Consider the following 16,396-nt stretch of genomic DNA (forward strand, 5'->3'; position numbering starts at 1 on the left):
CAACACAAGACATCTGCGATTTGGGTTTCAACATGTTCTGTTCTAAGTTGTGGCAGAGTTAGAAAGTCTGATCTTTTTTTTGCTTTCTTCTCATTCAGTCTTATTTTCTGATTTTGTACTAATCAGCTTTTATTGTCTGAAGTGACGGGATCTGTATGCATCCTTGAGGATAATAATCTACAGTGCTCTTGAGCTGTCATTTTGATGAGAGATTGACTGGGTCGAATAAACAGGTCAATCCTAACATAAAGATTATCATTGAAAATCAGCTGTCAGAGGCCCTCGTTAATTTATTCTGACCTCATATCACAAAAAGCAGCACGAATCCCTCTTGAAATACCAGGATAGTTCTGGCGTAATTCCAGCAATGACAAAGACATTTTGATCAATGGCTGTGTATGTTCCTTTTACAATGAAATTAGGCGTGGTATGTCTTCACCAGAATCCAACAAATCATTGCATGCTGCTTATTCTTCTCAGTCTCTTCTCTGTGGAACAGGATCCAGCAGATTGGATTCAGAGTGCTGCAGAGCTGGTGAAAGAGATTCCACTGGATTTCACACAAAAATCTACACTGCTGCTTTTCCCACGGGTCTCTGCTCCTCATGTTTTGCTTCGCTTGTGATGTCTGACAAAAAGGTCTCATAAAACACAAGAGTAAAATGAAATGACTGTATCTCTCAAGCTCTGCATTTTGATACCATCTTTCACTTTCAAGAAGCCCATAATATGTAGGAAAATGGCTGCCTTTGCCTTTTTTTTTCCCGGAACCAAAGTAATTTTCTGATCCTATTTCAAATTTGCAATGAATTATGAAAAAAAAACACCTATACTCTGAAAAATTTCACTTCGGGCTATGAATGTTTTGTTCACATCTTCTTGTGGCTGGAGATTTGCAAATCAGAGGTCAAACTCACAAAATATATGAGTGGAGTTGTATCTTCTATATCAAATTAATATCTTATAACCAAGAAAGAGTGATAATTTTGTCAGAGCATTGGGCACGTGAATACTTTTATGCTCTTTGAAAAGGAAACTTTCTTCATGTACCCCTGATGGGAGTGTTCCAGTAGGACATTACCAACAGGAATTTTTGTCTGGGGGAATGTAGGGGAGAGACATTTGGTGCATACATCTCTCTTACTTTTCCCAGTTTCATGCTGCTGTAACACAGTATATTAAATGATGATATTGCCTCGAGGAGAAAAAGCCATCTTGTGACTGAGGTGCTTAAAGTCTAGTGGGCTATGCAGCAGCAAATGAATTGGTACATCTTAGGAAGCTTAAAGAGCGGGGCAGAAAATGCTACTGAACACACCGAAAGTTATGGACACCTCTGGAATTGTTCTGGCCTAAAAGTCTAGAAAGGAAACACATTCAGAGAAACTGCAAAGTTTCTTGGTTGCTTGGTTAGAGAGGAAGTTAGTAAGAGGTTTTAAATAAGTTAAGTAAGAAAGTTGCCTGAAACACTCACTATTCTGTCTGACCAAACTGATGCCTCCACTCCCAGCAGTACACCAGAACAACCTCAGACAGTACATGAGTGCAACACCACTAAAAGAGAGGCTTTTTGCAGGAGACTTTACCTGGGCACATTTTAAGCTTTTGCCCTCAGTTACATGTTGTGATGGATGTTTATCTAGGTGGTAAGAACATTAGATTTAAGTGAGTAAGACCTAGAATCAAGCCAGGGAGTGGACAGATGTAAACATGCTGTGTCTGAATGCAGACATCAGCCTCTAACCAGTGGGAGGTGGGTGAACCTTTCTGTGGAAGGAGATTTCTCTGTGACTGCTGGGTTTCTCTTACTTTGCTCTGACATAGACTGAGTTGCCATGATTATGGAGTAGTTAGATTCTCTACGGACTGCTATTATTTCTACGAAATCATGAAGTACATGCCATGTTAGAAAACAGCGGTGCCTTTCTGTTTGAAAAGATACACAAAGGACGGTGATGAGTGGCTGCAAGGAAGGGAAGTCGGGAGGACAAGTTCTGCAGCCTGCTGATAAAGGGATTTCTTGGGAACAAATGATTCAGGCTTTGTAAGAATTGCCCTAATTTTGTAGTGATGCCCGCCCAGCTGCCTCTCTCCACACCTGTGCACAGCAAGTGAGACGGGAAGAGACAGTTACACCATGGGATGGGTACCTGCCTGCCCATGGCTGCTCCATCCCATGCTTCTCCAAAAGGTGTTGTGAGAAGGTACCAGCCACTTGAGAGAGGGATGGGTCAGCAGGTGATGCCTCTGGTTTTTGTATGCTTTATAGCTGGTACTGCTGGGATTTAACCTGTTATGGAAGATTCTCATAACCTGAAAGATGAAGCCAACTGTGGAGTGCCTGAAAATGAAAATAAATCATACAGGAATCGGGGCTATAGATCCTTTGTCTGTCTGGCTTGTTCCTGGTACCTCACTTCAAACAGGAGATGTACCAGGAGGACCTCCAGCAGTCCCTTCTCTCTGGTCTGTCTCCAGCACGGTTTGCTTAGGTTGCATCCCCGATGGTTAGAAGAAAGCAAAGCACAGGATTATGTGAAGTTAGACAGCCTGTGGGGGTGGAGGGGGAAGGGAAATGAAAGAATATTTAAAATAAACAAATATACATCCCAGGAAAAGCTCTTCCCAAGAATCTGTAGAGAACTGGCTGTAATCAGTTAATCAGCATAATTGTTTCTAATTAGGCTCCAGAGGCACATCACAAACATTGCTAGCTTTGCAGAGAATTGGGTAGGGGTCTGCAGAGTGCAAAGAGGAAAAAGCTTCCAGTGCTGTATTAATGACAATCATAACTCTCTGCACAGCCAGGGAGGCTTCTGCTCTAATTAGAACCATTCTTGCTGAAATGGGAGGCGACATGATTTGTGAAAAAGACACCCTCAGCATGTAATTTTCTATGTAGCAAATCTAGAAAGATGGATGCTCTTTGATCTCAATTCTCCTGTTATTGCTGTTCACACTGGGAAGGGCGCTTTAATGAAACAATCTCAAGGTAATTTACCGCCTTTGAAGTCCTGAAATGTGCTGCCAACAAAATTTCTGGTTTAGTGGAGGCTGCTGCAGCAGTCACTCAGGGTTGCTTAATGGAGCACCAAAACTGGAACATCAAGACATCAAAGGTGAAGGTGCCATGTGATTAATAAACTAAACTATTCATTTGTTTCTGCCTCAGAGGCAATCTGACAATTTATTGTCACTAGCTAATTTACACTTTGTGAGTACTTGCTCTTGCTAGTTATGCTGCCTATAGAACAAGGTAAGTGATGTTTACATGAAGAGGGGAGGAGAACAGACCCTTTTTAAATCTGGGGGAAGAGGGGGAAAGGAAAGGCATTTTCCAAAATTATTGTGGAAGCAACCCAGACTGTGGAATTTTAGCGAGGGGAAGCTGGACCGAGGGGGATCCCATTTCTGCATTATTTCCTCCCCTCCCCCTTCTGCCTTTGACCATCTCCTTGTTTACATGCTGTTGCCAGGAAGCAAATCCCAATTAAAAGTGGATTACAAGGCAATGAAACAGCATTATTATGAGGGAAGAGTTACACCAATTCATTTCTATTTAATTTGATGGCTAAGCTAAGGGTTTCAATGATACCGGGCTAGAGAAGGTGGGTCTTCCAAATCTCTGCTCACATCTGGGGTGGCAACCAGTCTGGCCTTTGAGGAGGTGGTTGTGCCCATCAGCTCCTCTCTTCAGCAATAAAAGCTATGTCCTTCACCACCCTTTGAAAATGCCCAGTTACCCAGTCGAGGAGGGTAACTGGGTAAGGAGGATAACGTGCCTTGAGAAAGCCTGAAGTGAAATGAAACAGCCCAAAACAGAGAGGAAAAGATGCTTTCACAGAGAAAGTAAAAGCCTAGTTGACATAATGTAGGCTGATCAGTTTTGTGATTGTCATTTCTTCTGCCTCCCCTACTAATGAACTACAGCGCTCTTTCTAAACTGAAAGCAATGGACTCATAGAGTCATCTCATGCAATACCAAGTGGAAACAAAATATTTGTCTAGGAATTCTGGGAATGTATTTGGGATGTGGAGTCTGATAATGCTGCCTGCAATAAGGAGGAGTTTGGGGGAACATGAAATGGGAAGGCCTGAAGAGCGGGGAGATGTAGAGTCGGTACGTCCCAGATTAGATCTGCAGTTGAACTCTCACTCCCTGTTCCTGAAAGATGCCCTTTCTGCAGGTATGCCACTGCAGAGGGAGGGCAACTGGTTGCCAATCTCCCTTGCTCTAGGGCAAAGGAGCAAGGGGCATCCTGTGGAAGGTGCTCAGCCTCCTTATCTAGCCTCACATATTAGAGCCTTCCAAAACCTCAGGCTATGGGGAGGTCATAAGCAAGGAATTTGGTTTGATGTGTGTAAAATGGCTAATGAATTATGTTAAGACACCATCATAAAATTTACGTCCAACTTCAGGTTTTGAGTTCTCTCCAGGGAATTGGAATGACCAGATCCAAAATCAGTTTTGATTTTGCAAAATTAAAAGTCTTGGGTCAAAATAACCCAGTTTCTGACTAAAGGGCAAGTCTGATCATGGGGGGTTTGGGTTTTTTTTTTTTTTTGAACCAGTGTTCAATCCCCTCCTGACAGACAAGCACACATCTGCCTACATCCCCATGGCAGCTGTTTTCGGAAGAAGACCATGTGGTGTTTGCATAGTTTACAGGCTGCACAGTGGTGTGTCCACAGGGGTATTGCCTGAGGCTTGCGCCCAGGTCAGGCAGATATCCCACAGTCCTTGAACACATACCAGAACGCTCAAAAAAGTTACACCTTGGCTTGCCCCGGCAGCACGAGCAACAAGGCATCCAAGGATATCCTACCACACCCAGGTCTGGAGCATGGAGGAGCCAGACAAACTGGTTAAACAGGCATGGTTAGGTGGTCTTGAATTCATAGCGAAAAATAATGCGCCAAACCAGTTTATAGGAAGATCTCCATGTGCCAGGCGAGGATGTCACAACTACTAGCCGTATTAACCACGTTATGTGTGGGCACAAAAAATATTTATAGTCAACCTTTTCATGAACTGGTTATAAACTCGGTTCAGAGTGGAAATGTAGGCAGAGCCTTTGGGGCTATTTTTGGTCGCTAGAATGAGGTTAGAGATATGAGAGCTGCCTCTTTGATAGCAGATTGCTTTTCAGTGCTGGGTGGAAGGGAGAAGTTCAGAGGTATGTAAAATGAAGGAACAATAATTAAAAAATAAACTAGGGAACTACTATCAAACCTGTGAAAGGTATTGTTTCATGAGCTGTTGAAGCTGGAGGCAATCACTTGGTTCTTGTTGATGAGCCCCTGACAATCTGCCTTCTCTAAATGTCACTGGTGCAAAGAACCAAATGAACCACAAGCTCCAGCAAGGCAGAAAAGAGTGACTGTTATTTTTCTTTTTTTTTTTTCTTTTTTGAAGATGGAAAAGAAGTCTCATCTCTTTGCTCTATGGGGGTTAACATGTAGCATCCTGGCTCCTGTCACTAAGAGGCATGATAAGACTTCAAAGAGTACAGTGCAGGGCAGATACAGGCAAGCAACAAGAACTGGGGCTAGTAAGAAGCTTGTAAAACCAAAACAAAAAACAAAACAACCCCCCAAACAGAAAAGAAACCCTAATGAGCCACCCAGATCACATATGATATAATCATTGTCCATCTTAAATAGCCTCTTTTTATTAGCAGGTTTAGAGGACCCCAGACAGCGGCAAAATATTATCTGAGGTCCATAGCCATGGGCATAGAGCAAGGAAAGTGAATTTGAAGACCTAGCTACATCTGGAGTTTATCAGCTCTTTTCCTGGCTAGTATTACAGTAAACAATTATCTGTAGATCAGGAGACAGCAGGGACTTTAAAGACCCAAATTACAGAGAAAGGGAGAGAGAGAAGGAGAATACAGGAGATAAAAAGGAGTCTATGCATCTTATCGTACTAATGAAATCAACCTGACAATCATGGCAGGCTGCAAGGGTATTACACTGTCTGGTATTAAATGAGCAGTTACAGCACAGGCTCCTGTGTCAAACAGCAAATAGACACGAAAGAAAAGAAAAATGTACCGCTAGGTCACGGCAAGTGATTTATAGGGAGTAGTTAGACAGCTGGTCAGTTTTAAAGCCTCCTCAAGTGTGCTGTCAGGATAACAACATATTCAAATGTTTCGATTAGCATTTCAAGGGACTGGGAATGTTCTGCAGCACAGAAAAACCTCAGTGAGCCCTAAAATGCAATTAATGAGGAAATAACAATTGCCTGCAGCTGTTGTTCTGTTTACATGCTGAGGAACAATCACCTGTTGCAAAGGCAGGAATAATCCAGCCTGTTCTGTAGACAAATTTGACTAATTTCCACTGTTTCAAGCCATGATGCCTTGCTCTCCTTGAACGCTGCCAGCTTGCTGCAAACGGCAGCGCTTCCAGCAAGTAGAAGTAGTGTGAGCAACATTTGGTCCCGAAAGGCTGTTTTCCAAAATCACGGGAGGTACAATTACCATGTTCCTCAGTGGACCAGGAGCAGTTATAAATATTAAGACCTGTTGTATTTTTATAAGGGCCTGATGGATATATTGCTACCTTAGAAATTTCCTCTTTTTTTCTTTTCATCCATGTACTTTCTGAGTCTTTCAAATGGAGACAAGAGCCAAGTAATTCTACAACTGGAAAAAGACATAGGGCAAATGGCTTTGGGACTGGGACTGAAATACTATAATACTTTGTTTAGTAATCCTTCTGAGACACAGTGGGAGAATGCTGATCTCAGTATTATTTCTGATAAATACAGCTTCACAAAGTCCCTCACCACCACTGTGTAATTTGGGTAAGGACACCAATTTTTTTGAATATTGAAGCATGCCACTGATCTGGAGAAAAGGAAGAAATGACACATGGCCATGAATATTTATCAGTTTCTGAAAAGGAGAGAGATTTTGCTCTGTATTGGTTCCCAGAACTTACGCTTGGCTTTGTTTTCCACTCTAGACGAGTCTAATTAACAGGAAAATTACTGGAAGCAGTTTTTTTAAGCAACTCCTGCAGAACGCTAACAGTAAGCAAATTCTTGGGCATTTTTTGTGGCTCTGAGGAACTAAAAGACAACCAAAGACCTCTTCCACACCACTCTTAACGTCTCCCAGAGTATGTATGCATCAAGAAGGAAGCACGTTTCGGGGCTGAAACGTGACTTCGGATATTTTGCTTTGGCTACTGACCCTTCTGGTGGCTCCAAAACTGTGGTGAGACTGACCCTGGTTCCTGTGGCCAGAAACAGTCAGGAAGCGTGTACAAGATCTGTTTTTCTCCTAGTCTGACCTGTGGCTAAAGGGCATCCTAACAATCCTACCCTGGAGCAGAAGAAATGGATCTGAGGGCTTCAAACAAGAAATATTTTCAAGCAACTTTTGGTCAAAGATCAGAAATGTAGGCCAACCAATTCTGAACAAGGAGCTAAAGAAAAAAAGATCAGGAACTTTTCACAGACAACAAAAAGAGAGAAAAAGAGAGGGGGGCGGGGGGAAGGAAGTGGGGGGAATCATCATTCATTTATTCTGTAACAGTGTATTCATCCAGTTCTTCTAGATTGCACAAAGTTGGCAGGATCTGCAAAACTTACATCCAAGTTCTGGGGCTCAAAAAATGTTGACAGGAGATCCTTGTGTTCACAGCCAGATCTCCTCCAGCAGAACACAGCTCCCCATGGCTCATCTGCCTGCTCCTGAGACAGCGCTGCAATCATTTGCCCCATACGACAAATGCACCTGGAGAAAGCCTTCCCACCACAATGGCATCCTGATATAAGCTGTTCTCTATGGCCCACCATAGCAAAAAATTAAGGCCGTCAATATCATCAGTTCCCATGTTCATGTAAAAGAGTAGAACAAATTTTTCAAACAATTTGTGATGAAAAATTCTACTTCTTTCCCATCACTGTATTTGACAGCAAAATCAGTGTCTTGTCTGACTTGAGCAGAGTTGCAAAAAGTCTCATCTAAAAAACTGCACCTAAGAATGTGAAGTGAAATCACAAGTGAATCTCTTGCCTGAGATGGAGGCAAAAATCAACAAAATGTAAAGGGTCTTATGAACTGGGGGAAGAGGGGGGCAGGCAGGCCACAATTTTTTGCTACAGGCATGAAGGCACTGTAACAACTTTCCTGACTAATAAATGCTGTAATCCTCTAATTGGCAGCTACGTATTTGTACATGAGAGACGAGAAGCAGTTTAAAAAAAAAAATCAAGTCAAACCAGGAAAAGCAAAGACAGTTAATTACTTGCTTGTGTGGAAGAGCAAGAAAGGATACCTTCGCAGGTACTCTCTCCCCCAGACTGGGGACTGGATAACCACTTAGGAAGCAGAACAATCCAGTACAAATTGTTAGCCAAATATTCATTTTGAAGTTTGAAAAATCCAGTTAAACCCGAGAGTTATTTTTCCCTCTCATCCATGTTTCTGGACTAAGATAGATCACTCTGAAGCAAGGTCGGTCTTGATGCCCTTGGGAAGGCAGCAAAGGCTGACGTACTCCCCACCATGCCGGTTTGAAGTGCAATCTTCACATCATGCTGAAGGCAGGGCAGTGCCCAGAGGTGTCCCTTGGGGTTAGGACAATTTTCTGAAGATGCTGAAGCCTGTTTGGCCCATCATGCTGACAAATCCCAGGCCAGCTGGGCTACTTTGAGCAGCTCTGCCTGTACTTTTCTGTTGATCCTCTGCCTGGATATGTAGTTCTCTCTCTAATAGGTTTTCAAACAGTAACATTTTGTTTGAAGGGAAAGGGAAGGAAAAAAAGCAAGTGGCAAACAACGCTAAATTAGCGTTACTCAAGATGTTTACATTTGCACTTGAAGATTAGCAGCATGATGTATTTCAGTTCCCTTTCCCCTGAATAAAAACTTTTTTTTTTAAGTTATGCTATTGCTAGAACTTACAATAAATAACACCGCACTAAGGCTTCTTAATGGACCCAAATTATTTAAAGGACAAAGGGCTAGATTAGCTCATTTATACTTCTGGCTAACCCGTATAAGTCAGAATAGTTTAAAGGACAGTGGAGGAAGCATTTGCCTTTTGCTGAGGGGCTTTCATCTGGATAAAGAGTGATGAAATACGTAATAACTCTCCTCCCTGAATGGGGAACAAGGCAAAGCGAGGGGACATGTATGTAATGCTGCCATGAGAGCACCGAGCATGGCAGTGACACAGGAGAGGAGAAAGAGGGTGGAATGGAGAATCCTAGAATACGTTTGCTTTGGAGCAGGTTTGTTTTGATAGGGCTGGCCCCAATTGCTTGGTCAAACATGCTGTGCTAGCTTCTCACTTGCTGTAAATCAAGAAGAGAGTAAGCTCATTCATTCTGTCGGGACTCTGTCTATTTATAGCAGTTGAGGACTGTGTCCAATGTAATGATGTTGTAAGAGCATAAGACAGATATGTCACAAAGTTCATTTTCTAGACTTGTTTTTAAGTGCTGAATTTAATAGAAGTCATAAATGCTGATAAATGGGTAGTAAACAAGGACTGTTTTGTCCTATGTGGCAGACAGTTAAAAGTAATTTTGTACATTAGACAGCATTTGATTAAGTTATTTACTCAGCAAGTCAGGTCTCTAGAAGCAAAACTTCTACTGCGAATATTCTGTTCTCTCTCTCTCCCCCTCTCTGTATAATAATGGTTTACATTCTCTCTCTTTTTTTCCCTGAGGCTGTTGTCAGTGCATTTTTTCAGATTTCCCAGGAAGATATATTATCTTGTGATACAGCCTATGGTTGTGAATGTCACGTCTCACTGTTTGACACGATGCCTCTCTAAGAAGATGCACCACCCTGGGGGGGCAGGGGTGTGGTGAAGTGACTGTACTTCCTCAGTAATCATACTTAAATAAAACAGCTTACAAATATCTATATAGTATCCTCTACAAAGTGCCTGCTAACCACAAGCTAGATGAAGGGCAGTCTAACTCTTCCTTGTCACTCAGTTCTTCACTGTTCTGCAGAGGAATGAAAGGGGGGATGGGCAGAGCCAGGTTGGCACATGCAGCAGCAAAGACACAGCATCTATCATTGGTCCTTTTTGTCAGTAAAAGTCCACCCAGTTGGTTACAAAGTCCACAAAAGCTTTTTTTATTGATATTTTCCCATTTATTAGAGCTAAGTTTGGATTGTTCTAAAGCGGGCTTCTCCTGGGAGCAATTCAGGGCTGATCAGCTGTCTTTGTGTGTTAAAAGCATGACAGAGCTGGAGGCACTTTTCTTTGAATGAGATGGGAGACCAAGGTTTGACCGCTTATGGTCATTAAAAATCCCATGAGAGTTTTCTCAAGATTAATAGTAGCCAACTGAAGTAAATTGTGTTCTGCCTGCCATGGTCCCCCTTGCAGTTTCAGCTGCATATGGTTCTGGCGTTCTTTACTTCCATTTCTGGAACATGGTCATATGTTCCTAAAGAGCAGACACGTTGCACCCCAGAGGTGATTGTATTCCAGCAAAAGGTAAAGCGATCCCTTTGTATTGCCTGCATGCAGGAATGAAAGCTAGTTGCAACTATTCCAAATCAACATAAAGAGATTCTGCAGAAGCAGAATATAGTCCTTCATCTGTAAAGTACCATGGAAAGCCTGATGTAAAGATATCTCAAAGCCAGGATGTAAAATGCTCAGATATTTGTGGCAAACCAGAGGAATTTGCTAAAGCAGAATGAAATATGAATTCAGCACTCTGAAGGGATGGATCGGCGGATAGGTGGATGGATAGATAGACAGACAGACAGATAGATAGATAGATAGATACCTGGTACTCTGTTGATGGGAACGTTTCCCCAACCTACTGTCACCTTACAGAATCACTCCAGAGAACCAGTGGATAGGTAGGTGGGGGGGAAATTTTCCACTGTTTGGAAAATGTGGGTTACAGCATACCAAAACAGAAGAGAGATGAAAAAGAAGAGGGGAATTCACATCAATAAAGGATGGGAATTGTTTTAAGCTTCATTAAGCAGTTTGCAGAACTGAAATTCTGTTTGGTCAGAATGGCAGGGTGGGGGGTGGCTGCTCAAAGGAAAAGCTTTCTTGTAAAGAAAATTAGTCCTTGTCTATAGCTCTGACTCATACGAAGCCAAATACAACAACCCTGAGCTGTTACCCCTTACAGCGTGGTAATAGGAATGAGGGCCCCCAGACTGAACAGGAATGGGGGAGGGATGAATCAAGGGGGACAGAGCCATCTTTGCACTCAGCTTTCTGGGGGTGCGGGTCTGAAGGAGGGCAGATCAGGAGAAACTCCCTCTCTTTTCCAATCAGATACTATATCAAAGCTTTAATACACAGCCAAAGGGATCCTTTTTTAGGGCTAATGATGGTCAAATCTCAACATGTTTTTGGTGTCAGTTCAACTTGAAAGAATCCTGCCAAAAGTCAGATACTTCAAACACAGGAAAAACTGCCATATTCCTTGAGGTCTCCCATCATTCCCTTTACTAGATTTTTTTCTCCAAACACCAAATCTGAGAGCCTTGACCTCAAAAAACACCTCACTCTAGGCAAGGTTCTTCTCATGCCAACTGGATTCAAAACTCAACCCTCCCCAACCCTGAAGGAAACTTTCAGCTTGTGTATTCCAGTTTCTTTTATTTTAGAGGTTATTTGCACTGCTACTGAAGCTTAGGGGAGTTCTGCGCATTATTTACTTATCTCTTTGATCCATTGTTCCCAAGTCAGTCATTCTATGTCTTTCCGTTTTCATCCTAAATTGTTTTACATCCCTTATTTTCTTAGTCGTTTATTTTGATTTTGTTTTTCCTCTTTGGTCATTGGGATGGGGAGGGAGACGACTTCAAAATTAAAATGTATAATTATTTGGGTTTAGGGAAAATGAGGAATGAAAGAGGTTTTGTATATTTTAAAGTTTTCTTTCTCTATGTTATATATTGGTTTTTGTACCTTGAGGCCAGTTGCCTAAATCACAAGGGCTAACTCTCCCATTGCCAAAAAACGACTGGTGCAAGGCAAAGTGCAGTTAAATGGTCAGAACAAGAATAATCATTTCCCTGGTTTTTTTAGTTGCCAGCAGGTGAAAACCTCTCCTTTACATCTCATTTGAACTGCAGAACCTCCTCAGCTAATGCTAAATGAACAGTCAGCTTAATTACGAACGCAAAACACTTTAAAGAAGGAAGTTTGATCAAGTCATTTGTTCCTTTTGCATCTTTATCTTCAGTCTGACATGGGTTTAACCTTTGCTCCTAATCCCCATGTCAGTCAGGTTCAGCTTTAATCCCAGAAAGTAAAAAAAGTATTAGTGCTGGGTTATTTGAAGAGAGGAATAAAATCTCTGTTCTATAAAGGTGAACACTGAGCTGTTGGAGGGATGGTCGCAGAAGATGCAGGGAAGAGGTTTTCCTGAAGAACCTCTTGAGGGGCAGCAGGAACCAGGAAGGGGACTTGGGTGTGCATCAAGCTTTAAGGTGCCTCTAACATTTCTTGAAGAACTCCACCAGGCTTGCAAGGCTTTGGAGAGCCGCTTCGTGTATATTTATTCCTTTACCTGAACGCAGAAAACAGTGTTCTGATGCTTCAGAAGTTCTAAAGGTAGGACAAGATTCTTGGGCGAAATTCATCTCACCTAAATTTAGACACTTAAATGAGGAGCCCAGTTGCTCCTGGCTTCCCTTTATAGTCAAGGGAGAGATGAAGATACCTCCAGAGGGAATTTAAGCATGTTGATGTCCTGCCATTCATCTCTTTAATCCTTTTTTCTTAGTTTGCCTGAGTCTAGACTGCCCAGCTGTACCAATTTCCTTGGATTTCTTGAAATTTTTTTGTCCATCACGTGTGACCAATCATCTGGCACCAAAAAGTGAAATCCCACCATGATCCACTGGTGTACAAAGCAAATGCACTGTTAGCCTGGGGAACTTGTTGCCACAAGGTCTTGCTGAGGCCAGAAGCTTAGCAGGATTCAAAAAGGTATTAGATATTTGTATCAGTAACAAGAATAGCCAGGTATAATAATCAAGGTTAAAAAAATAAATAAGACTTTTGAGAGAGCTATAAACTTACATTCTTCAGGGCTTATGTGAACTTCTGACTAATGAGGGTTTGGAGTAAATTTTGTCCAGTGGAAATTCTCTGGGATTTATGTTTTAACTCACTTAGGCACTTTTGAAATCCCACCCCCTGGGCCTGCTGGACTTCTGATTGATCCAGGATGACATTTCCTGTAAGCATATGTTCCTAATCATCAAACAATGCACAAATTTGTTAAAAAAAAGTTCCTGGATAATTCAGAAAAAAACAAGAAAAGAAAACTTTTCCCAATAAATAGTCACAAATAATTTGCTCAGCAGGGTTCCATTCCTTAGTTCATATGCTTCGCATCGCCTGCCCCCATTGCCTTCCTGCCTGCATAAAGAAAAACCTTGTCCCTTTGTCTACTTGTACTAATAGTTCTCATTTTTTGTATCGGTGTCACAAGCATCATAGATGCTTTGGAGGCTGGAGTGAAGGTGATGGGCGTACCTGGAAGAATTTCCACTCTATGGAATATAGAATTCAAAGCTAAATATGTTCCAGGAAACTTTAACCATATTTCTTCAAATCTCCAATTAGAAGTATGGTCTAGTTTGGGATGCAGTTTGTTATATATGCTTTTAATGACTGTTGTACTCAAAGGATGTGCAAAGCTTAGTTCTTAATATATCTTCTGGGAAGAAACCTTGGAGCGCAGACACTCATCAGGGCATCATGACCATCCTCCAATTCCTGATGGCGATGAAAGTGGGTCCCTTCAAACGCATGTTTTCGATGCAACATGGATAGCAGAGAACCCGTGCCTTCCATCCGGCAGCCAGATCGGCAGAAAGGTAGGTACTAAGCTCAGCCAGGATTAAAGGATGCAGAGGCTGTAAAAAGAAGGTTATGCCAAAGAACTAAGCAGTACATGTACTTAAAGCACACAAAATCTCTCCTCACCTAGTGTAAATAGATGAGGTAATCATAAGTTAGAAAGGGAGAAGTCTCAGAAGTCTAAGCAGTCCTTTGTTCGCAGTTTCTTCTCTGTGCTTGGAAAGATCATAGTGCAACGCACCTTATATAAAGGTCACACTATTATACACCCTGCAACATGTTACAATTATAGCATCCCTGGTAGCTTCTAGTTATTGCAAAATAATTGTTGTGAATTTTTACAGAAGTCTTTTGTGGGCTTTTTTTCACTTCTCTTGATCTGTGCAGCTGACTCATGAAGCTGGAAGAGGAGATGAAGCAGCTAATTGCTGCGGGAACTTACATCACCAAGCTCTTGGGCTAAGCACCCGAAGCTGGTTTCGTTTCACTGAAACCATGACACTGAAACTACTGTTCTGTTGTTCTGCAGAGCAGTGGCTGGATGTCCATTACCGAGATTGGAAACAAGCAAATAGCAACAGCAATTGAAAGATAAAATGAACAGAAAGACTCTTTGTGTTATACTGATGGCCTTTTTAAATTTACGAAGTGTCTAAGAGCTTTTTTAAAAAAGGGCCAGTTAGTCTTTGCTGGCCTTTTATTGTCTTGGCTTTGGTCATTTCAATCAAATTTTATAGCTGCCGACGCTGAAGAAAAGCTACCATCCATGACGTCCTTCTTTCAAATCCCAGAAATGATCCCAAAGAAATAATTAATCCCAGGCTTGGATCTTCAGAGATGACAAAGGGGCCACATATTAACACAATTGCATCAATATGTGCCCCGTGTGCTTTCCCCAGCCACATGAGAAAGAAGCATTTACCTAATTGTGTAGCCTTCTTCACTATCTTTCTCCCTGTCCCATTTCACAGAACAGCAGCATCCAGATTTCATTCCTTCACGTGCTAATGTCACTCTTCCAGATCAAGTTGGTGCCTAAACGGTAGGAAAATCGTCTAGGCTGTCTTGCTTGCCTACGTACTAAGAGGATTTCAGTCTGCAGAAGTCTCATTGCGACAGATTTGCAGACGTTACTGTCATCCTTCGATTTTAAAGGAAGCAAGATGTGTCATTGACACCAGTGAATTTATTTTAGCACGTGATTAAGAGTGCTGTTGTGAAGCATCAAGACAGGACCTTTCCACCTTTCTAACAGAGCACTTAATCACACCTTTGCCTCTGCTGGGCTCTTTCACCCAGTGTGCTCATGTGCTGCTCCTGATGGTGAAAGCTGAGTGTCAAAAATCCTCTGTGTGTTTGTAGTCAAGTGAAGCTGGAGGACAGCCGTTCATGGTCGGACCCCCTGTGCTCTGTCCCTTCACAAGGGTGCTATTTCTAGACAGCCAGCTCACTGCACGGCTGGGACCTATGGGGCTGCCGTGAAGAGGGACTCTTTTACAAATGCCAGAGATTAATCCAAGCTCTCTGGCATGAGCTCCTGGGGATTGTGAAGAGGTCTGGATTCCCACTGGGCTCTGAACACCCACTGCAGCACTAACACCACTTGAACTGCTGCTCTACCACAGCATTGCCTCTCCCATAGTCAGCTCAAATTGTGGAAAGGGAGTATTTCTGCTCAGGGAAGCAGAACTTGTACTACAAATTGCATCATAAGCACTCATTTTCTCACAGAACATGCCTAATTGAACAGCAGTGAAATGAATCTCTAATTTCTCACCGGTCCTGGCCACCCACCCACTCAGCCGGATGAATCGGTTCTCTCCTGGCAGCCACAGGGGAATCAGAGGTGACAATATGGTGAGAACATCAGTGAAGATGATGTTTTCTTTTCCATAAATCCCCTGTACCGTTCCCTTCTCTTCTCTACACCAGGCTGCTTGTGGGTAATACGGGCCATTATTGATAAAAGCCAACCAGAAGTGTGAATATCATTGTAAGGACTCGTTTGTTTATTTAAGATTTTAACCATAGGCTTGGGCTGGCGTATGGCTTCCCTCATACTGTGTTAAAAAACATCCTATATAGCCAAAGAATTAAAAGCTCATATGCCCCCTATTTTATTCTGGTTTGATTTATGATGCACTTTGACTCCATTTTCTGTCTACAACCTGTTAAATCACTCTTAGTAGGTGTAATGATAATACCTGATGGAAGCCAGGACCCAGTGAAGCATTTGTTTAGAGATTTCTGGGGCCAACCCCCTGATGATTAGAGATTGGCAGGTGGGGAGATGTCAGTTTGGTCTTCACTATATTATTTTAATTCAATAATACCAAAGAGACTGTGAGCAGCAAGCAGGCACCTTTTAAATGTTATACACTGCAATGAACACATATAGTTCAATAAATTCTCTCTGATGCTTTCCATTCCTAACAAGGGCTTGGGCCAATATCCCACAAAGTGGTTGAAACCACTCTTCTCAACTTCAATGCACATTGGATACGGCCATGTCTATCAACTGTCCATCATTGTCTTTATCACATTCATCATTTATTTTGCCAGCA

The sequence above is a fragment of the Charadrius vociferus genome, unplaced genomic scaffold, assembly GCF_000708025.1.
Source record: "Charadrius vociferus isolate BGI_N301 unplaced genomic scaffold, ASM70802v2 scaffold3, whole genome shotgun sequence".
Classification (NCBI taxonomy): domain Eukaryota; kingdom Metazoa; phylum Chordata; class Aves; order Charadriiformes; family Charadriidae; genus Charadrius; species Charadrius vociferus.